General features: G+C 47.6%; 1 protein-coding gene across 1 annotated transcript in view; it reads left to right on the forward strand.

Moving 5' to 3' along the window:
• The window catches only part of TTC7B (tetratricopeptide repeat domain 7B), a 112,451-nt gene that overhangs the window by 103,398 nt on the left and 846 nt on the right, over positions 1-8,207 (forward strand). Inside the window, exons 21-22 of the mRNA XM_018558519.1 lie at positions 3,724-3,728; positions 3,997-4,006. The gene's annotated coding sequence lies outside the window, so the exon portion shown is untranslated. The remainder of the gene's footprint in view (positions 1-3,723; positions 3,729-3,996; positions 4,007-8,207) is intronic.

An 8,207-nucleotide genomic window follows, 5' to 3' on the forward strand; every position in this document is an offset into this window, starting at 1 on the left:
GAGTGTCAGTTACTCGGGGTCACACCAAGCCCACACACATCCCTAATTACAGCCAATATTCTGTAACTGCATAGACAAGCTACAATGAAGAGAGAGGTTTGTAGATGTGACGCATCCTCCAGGTGTCTGTGATGAGTTTAGATGCAGTGCTGGGATCACATTATTCCACCTGTATCCAGGAATACAGCATCATACAGGAACCATAGAAGTCATAGATAGATAGAAGAGTAGCATGGACTAGACCTGCACCACAGCGCCACCCAGTGCTCAGGAGACAGTATTACATCAGCATAAGCTGTATGTCCTCCAGGTGTGTGCAATGTATCACAGGTGCAATCATCAGCTGCACCTCTTCCAATCACCCCGCTCACCTGTATGAACTCACCTGTGCCGATTTATTAGTGGAGATTCGTTTTTTGGCTCCTCAGAACATGTGACGTGAAGTCCGGCTTCTCTTGTTTGGGACCCAGGAGTGACAACAGTAAAAACAGACACAGTAAATGTCCAGTTCCCTAAAAGACAAAACTAAGCCAACAATCCGGAGCCTCCGCTTGCTGGAGGAAGAGAGACAACGAACAATCAGAGCCGACACTTCCTGTATCACAGACCCACAGCGAGTCATGATTGGTATACATGCCAGGCAAGGAGCATTTCCTGGGGGGAGCTCAGCACTGGCGGCCCCGGCATTTCTCTCAGCTCAGCTATGAAATACAAACATTGTAAATGTAATAAAAACCTGCCGAAGGATCCGGAATGTTTCATTGTAAAATGACTCAAATCAGCCAATGAAAGAGGAATCGCATCAACTCCAAACTGCAACATTGTAACAGCGATGAGAGAACCCGGACTGACTCCGGAGCTGCTGCGTGTCTCAGGATCCGTGTTTCATGTTTTCCCCTCAGAGGGTGACAACAGCAGCAGACAAATCCCAAATAACCGGCCTGAGGAGGATCATCCCCCGTCCACTGACACCATTCACTCATTCCTTCATTCACTCATTCCTTCATTCACTGAGATCCATCTCAGGGTCAAAACCTTCAATTCCATCATTAGAGATGACAAACTTCTTATTTCTGCACCAAAAAGGGAAATCCAGATTGTAACATCTTCCCTCTGATTGTGATCTCTGCAGAATAATGTATAATATATATATATGTGATATTCATTCTCTATATAATAATATGCACTGTATATATGATATTTATATATTCATTATATATATATATATATATTGTATTATGTCTCACTATTTTGCAGTGTCAGCAGTGACGGGTTCATTCAATGAGAGTTTCATTTACTATGAGGAGGTCGGAAGAAATTCGGACTCCCCATTTCCTTTACACCTGCAAAGCCCAAACCTGTGATGCAATGGGCCACACCCACTTGAGGCCACACCCATCACCTGGAGGATCACTCCCTCTTTGACCATGCATATAATTATAACATTGTTTCTGCGCCATTTGGGCTATTTAAAGCTCACTCAGCGCTCGGTGGTCTTCAGCAGCTTCTGGGACCCGACCTGACTTTTCAGTGCAGCTTGTCACCCGACCCGGCTTAGACCTCCTGCTTTCCAGCTCCCTCGTCAACTCCTCCCATATTCGCCTCTGGGACTTCTCTAGAGTCTCTCCCATCCTATGGAACTCTTTACCCCAGGGGTGCCCACAATTTTTTATCTAGAGATCTACTTTTCAAATGATGCGCTCAATGAGATCTACCAATGAAAAAACACCTGCATTCAGGGGCGGGAGGGGGTGAGGCGGTGCACTGAAGTACGTGGCTGCTGTGCCATTGACTTCAATATAACCCCACGCCCCAGAACGCAGGGAGCCGGCCGGTTTGCGTTCCAATGCGTTCAAAAGGCCGAACATTCTGGAACTTTGTGGTGTGAAGCGGCCCTCTCTCTCCTGTCTGTCTCTTCTTACCTCCACTGCAGCAGCTTCCCAGCCGACGTCCTGTCCCCCCGCGGTGCTCGTGTGGCCGATAGGGAGAGGTGTCTTGCCCCTTCATCCCCACACAGCTCCCTCCTCATGTATCACTGGCCCCTCCCTTTTAGATTGTAAGCCCCCAGGGGCAGGGCCCTCCTTACCATCTTGAATTGTATTGTACTGTAAGGTCTTCCCTATGTTGTACAGCGCTGTGCAAACTGTTGGCGCTATATAAATCCTGTATAATACTAATGTTGCCCCCAGTAGGCACTCGTGCCACTTTGCTGCCCTTGTGTCTCCCGGCACTGTTACCAGTTGGTCTGGAGGTGCGGGAAATGCTTCATCCTCTCCGTCAGGAGTATTCTGGGTTGTATTATAATCAACATAAAATGTCTCTCCATCGTAATCATCTTCACAAGGAAATCAATCAAAAATTAGAATCCCTGTAACATAAATAGTTTATAATAAAACTAAACACGTCTCCCGTCCTCTTCCCTCCCGTGCCGGATTCCTCTCTGGTGTCCATGACGTTTAGGAAGTGTATGAGGAATCTCCAGCCTGCGCCGAGGAGAAGGGGAACCAAGGACTTAAAAGGAAACCAGGAGCCGGTATTGGACAACGTCAAGTGTCATCCCTGGGGGCCCGCCCTGCTCTCTGTCCCGCGGGCTCACATAAGCTGTTATAAAAGGTAGATGGGAGCAGGGCGGGATTACACAACCATCACCGAGGTGCAGCAAGCCAGAGCTACTGGAGGCCGAATTGTACAATTATCTTCAACTCCCCCCACTGTGTTACAGAGGACACCATCGCTGACCTCATCTTCTGGAAGTGTACAGTTGTACAAAAGGTCTGCAGACCCCTTGGCCATCACACCTATATGAGGTTGAGGACATCCCATACAACCCCCCCCCCCATGCCCATTAAAATAGAGTTGCACCTCCCACCCACATGACCATTGACCCACCATGGTCATTAATATAGAGTCCCCCCCATTATTATGGAGTTGTCCCACCATGTTTCATTACTATAGTGTGTCTATAATTTTGCCACTTTATAGATCATTGGTTCGACCTCATCTGGAGTACGCGGTCCAGTTCTGGTCACCAGTACTAAGAAAAGATGTCCTTGAGTTGGAAAAAGTCCAGCGAAGGGCAACCAAACTAATTAGGGGTATGGAGGACCAGAGCTACGAGACAAGGGGGAGGGGCTGGAGGACCAGAGCTACGAGACGAGGCTACTAAATTTAAACATGTTCACATTAGAGGTGAGGAGATTGAGGGGGGATATGATCTCCATGTACAAAATGTTTAATGGTGGCGGCAACATTAGCGATAAACTGTTTAAAATTAACTCCGTTACAAAAACTAGAGGCCACCACCTAAAATTGGTGGAAAAAAAATTCCAGCACAAGGGGCGAAGGGGGTTCTTCACAGTAAGATCAGTTAGGGTCTGGAACTCACTGCCACAGGCGGTGATTTCAGCAAATAATGTGGAATCGTTCAAGAAACTTTTGGACGATTTCTTAAGGGACCGCAATATACAGGGGTACAGGTAACATACAGGGGTACGGGTACTCCTAGAATGAGATCCTAATAGGTTGGACTTGATGGACTAATGTCTTTATTCAACCTCAAATACTATGTAACTATGTCTCCCCCCATTAGCCATTATTATGGAATTGCCTCCTCATGCCCTTGACCATTAATATGGAATTGCCTCCTCATGCCCTTGACCATTAATATGGAGTTTGGTCCACATTGCGGCTATGACATCCTCCACCTCTTCTGGGAAGGATTGCGGCAAGATTTTGGAGGGTGTCTGAGGGAATTTGCACACATCTGTGAGATCAGGTTGGATGAAAAGATCTGGCTCACCCTTGGCTTTCCAATTCATTCCAAAAGGTGTTCAATAGGGATGAGGGGGTCAGGGCTCTGTGCAGGACCCTCGAGCTCCTCCCCCAAACTGGTCACATGTCTTTATGGAGCTGGCTTTGTACACAGGGGACAGTCATGGTGGCACAGAAAAGCGTCTTCACCAAACTGTTACCACAATGCCGGAAGAGCCCAATTGTCTACAATGCCCTTGTATGGTGGAGTGTTAATAGACCCTTCACTGGAGGCACCTGAACTCCATCATAAGAGAGGGTACTCAAAGCTTTGGCCATAGATGTCGGTTCAATGGTCAGGCATCCATGAATGTTTGGTCACATAGTTACCTGGCTGCAATGCTGATCCCCTGGCTTCAAAAGTTTAAGGACAAAACCCACTTCATATATGCCTCTGATCTATGGGCATGGCATTCTGTTTATACATTGTCACAGGCAGGGCAGCCATCAGATATTTTAGGTCCCCTTACACAGCTTTAGACCAGGCCCCCCCCCCCGGACGCAGGGCTTAGCGACACGCTGGACACAGGACCCACCTGAGAGTGACCCTGCAGAGCCCACCATGGATGCTGCACAGCCCATCCGAGACTGTCTATGGTGGGCTCTGAAGGGATCTCAGGTGGGCTGGTCAGGGCTGTATCCCTCCCCTCCCTCCTTTCCTAGCTCCTCTTACCTGCACACATGGCCTCGTCTGCCGCTGGACCAGCCAGAAGTGACGTCACTTCCGGCCAGTCCGACATCAGATGAGCAGCGTCGCTGATGGGGCCCCAGCTTGTCTCAAAGCCACTGGAGCGGCAATGCTGGGGCCCTGCGCTCCTAGGGCCAGGCCTCCACCTCCTCGCCCTTCACCGTCGGCCAATAGTCATGTAAGGGACCCGGGCGGGCCCCCCAGGCCCCTTACATGAGTATCTGCCGTACCCCCGATGGCTGCCCTGGTCACAGGCAGGCTTCACTCCTAGTGATGAGCAGGGGGCTGGGTGTGAGGTTGGTGCAAAACGGACCTAAAACACGCACCAAACCACCCCCCCCAATCGGCTGTGGCATTCCACACCCTGCAGCTATACACCACAAAGGGGTGGGGAACCAAGTTGTCACCTCCCTAGGTATCTAAGCAATGGAGGGTGAGCATTCCAAATATTTCCCCAAGAGAAGAGGTGAAAATATAAATATTATATATAATGTGCAGGTGACATGGGCAGCCATGCACAAAACTTACCACCTCTGTAACCTGAGAAGGTTTCACCATTCACGGCTGAGCGTTGACCTGCTGAACAGATGATGCCGCACAAGAGCGAGGCGCAGACTGCTCCGAGCCGCTTTCACCTCCATTTTCCTGCATGCAAAAAAGCTCAAGCAATCCTACGTGAGGGAAGCGCTGCAACGTGAAGGCAACCAGCTTCCATCGACGTGAGTCAGTCTGTCCCCTGGTCTCAGGAAGGTGCCCATGTGTCATTGGCTCCTTGTGTTGGGGCGATAAGCTGGACATTGCACAAGCCACACTTTGTTACCCCGTTACTGCACGAGTGACAGGTTCACTTTAGAGCAGGTTTAAACAACCGTGACTCAATGGCCGACAACAGCTCACGCTGTCCATGTCTCTTTGGAGAACCACAGGAGGGAGAACGTCTAAAAACAGGGAACCCATAAAGCAAGAAACATAGGACGGGCCACTGCTGTAAAAGGCTTTTAGATCTGCACTAGATACATGCAAGGGGGGCCATTTTATTAAAGTATTTGTATCGGTCCATCCAGTCCTGAGACTTGCACAGCTCAGGCCTGCCAAACAATGACACGTTTTTAATCTGGTGCAACTTACAAGTCTTGTCCCTCCCACAGCCTGTGATTGGACAGTGAAAGGAGAAGCAGACAGATGAGCTCAAAGGCCACTGTTCTCTCCTCCAATCAGCACGTCCCTGCTAGCACATGAAGACTGCAGCACAACTTATCGGCTCCTTCTAGCAGTCTGAGCTTTGGTGTAAGCAGATCGTTCTAAAAAGGGAAATGAAGAGATCTTCAGTTTTAACAAAGTAGTAGCCGGTCCAACTCTGAATCTTTAGGAGACACCCAAAATTAGAATTGGCCATTTCCTGCCCAGTAGTTTAGGTTCCAGCACCCTCTGACCACCAAGAGGGGGAGGGGCCAAGAAATGTCTACTCTGATCATCATAAGGGGTGGGGCATTAATTTTTGCATTGACATTCACCTAGGAGACCCTTAACCCCCGATGTTCCCAGAATGGAAGGGGAGGGGCCACAAAATGAACACCTGACACTTGGCATCATAAGGAGGCAGGGTCATTTTTGCATGCAGACATTTACCTAGACCATTAACCCTGTTGTCCACACAATGGAAGGGGAGGAGCCACAAAATGAACACCTGACACTGGGCATCATAAGGGGTGGGGCATTAATTTTTGCATTGACATTCACCTAGGAGACCCTTAACCCAACCCCATTTCCCCCAATAGAAGTCTCCTCAACCCAACCCCATAATAGAAGACAAATACTGGTTTTGTTTTTATTTGGCTTTATTAGTTTCGATTGCAATACATGACAGCCATTTACTCTATCCCAGGTCTTCTGTTTCAAGGCTTATTATTATTATTATTTTTCCCTAAAGTGCAAGCATGGATTCAGAATTAGCACAAGCTTCCAGTCATGGCATGGGTAGAGAAATGAGTGCAGTAGTCCACAATATCCCTCCCGTGATTTACCACACGAGGCGGCCAGGACGAAAGATGGCAACCAACGTGGAAAAGCAGGGCGACTACACCCCGCAAAAAATCCAATTTACTGCAAATTTCATGTCTTTGGCATTCTGTGTGGGGGCGAGTTACCATCGGGTGTGGAGATCGATTCTTAGCCGTACATCGCAGGAGGAAGACCCTAATGCAAAACCTCTACAAAAAAAAAAACAATCGCCGTTACATTTTGAAGCCATTTTGGTTTTTAAGAGTATACGCATCCGGAAAGCGGTTTCTATGCCCGACTGGTTAAAAGGGCATTTTTTTTCCCCAGGATGCAAAGCTGCAGTTTACAGCTTATGACGGTGAAACGGGCACGTGCGAACGTCAACCCATGCTCTCCCGAAAACAGGAGCCATCAGGATTTCTTATTGAAACCACTTTTGTAGTCGGGTACTTCCAAACTGCACTGAACGGTTAGCCTGAAACATGGGATATCCGCATACACATTAGATCCATATAAAAATATCTGTGAAACTAGTCGTCACGCATCCAACCGTTTCATTGAGTATATAATTTCACCTAGTCTAGCGGGTTCAATCAGAAGAATACGGCTTCCCCCGTCACAAGAAAAATAACAGGTCATCACCCGGCTGCAGAACCTTCCTCAGCAACAACGGCTTCCACATCTGCAACGATCCACCAAACCGGCTTTGCGTCTACCCCGTGACAAAAATCAACCCCCCGAAAAAGTAATCACAACCCGCCCGCTTAAGCCTCGTCCCACAAAACGGGAAACGCCAACTGAAAACAATAATAAGTCCCATGGGTCGCCCTTCTCCCTGCCCTGCCACAAAGCATGAGCTGAAGATTGATTAAGAGACCCAACCCTTGCGAGTCAAATCTTCGAAAGAAGCGATACAGCTTGTGAAATGTAAAGAAAAAACACTGGACTAGGCGTCAACAGCAGGCCAATACCTAGGAGATCACCAAAAAAAAAATCCCTCAGTTATCAAAACGCAAAGATTACAGCTAAAAATGTGCCTTTTATTAGGTCTGTACACTTTGTGCATGCAAAAACAATGCTCTCCATATGGGGGCCGGGAAGGGTCACACATTAAGACTTAGCAAACCCTAAACTGATGCGAAGAAATGAGACATGAAATGATAACAGGCAGCAAAAACCACCACCGCGGAACGGCGATCCGTGCATGGCAAGACCGCTCGCCCCGACAGCAAACAAACGTTAAACCAATCGCAACAGCCTGTACAAAGCTCACAACGGATCACTACTAAAAGATGGGAATTCTCTACAGGAGGAGACGTTCAGGTCGCATCGGAGGATTGCAAAAAAAACTAGCTTAACAATGGAAAAGAAAGTGGTCTGTACACGGATGGATGGATGAATAAATTAAAGTGTCAAAAAAAATGTAAATGGTCTTTTTATTATTGGAAACAAAGAAAACAAAAAACTAAACGCAGCATTTACAACTTGGAATGGACATATTGAAGTTTTTGTCTTGAACAGCCTTTGTGTCGATGGTTTGTGCTGCAAGTTCCTATATTGGACATAGGAAATCTTTTTTTTTGTCGGCTCCAAGTCTGGTACAGACGTCTCTTTTTTTTTTAAAGTTTACGATAGTCCAAAAGATGCTCCCCGAATGGCGAAACGATTCTTTTTTTTTTATTAATAAAACATGAATGGTAAAATAGCC

Source organism: Nanorana parkeri, unplaced genomic scaffold, assembly GCF_000935625.1.
Source record: "Nanorana parkeri isolate BGI_ZX_2015 unplaced genomic scaffold, ASM93562v1 scaffold344, whole genome shotgun sequence".
In the NCBI taxonomy this organism is placed as follows: Eukaryota; Metazoa; Chordata; class Amphibia; order Anura; family Dicroglossidae; genus Nanorana; species Nanorana parkeri.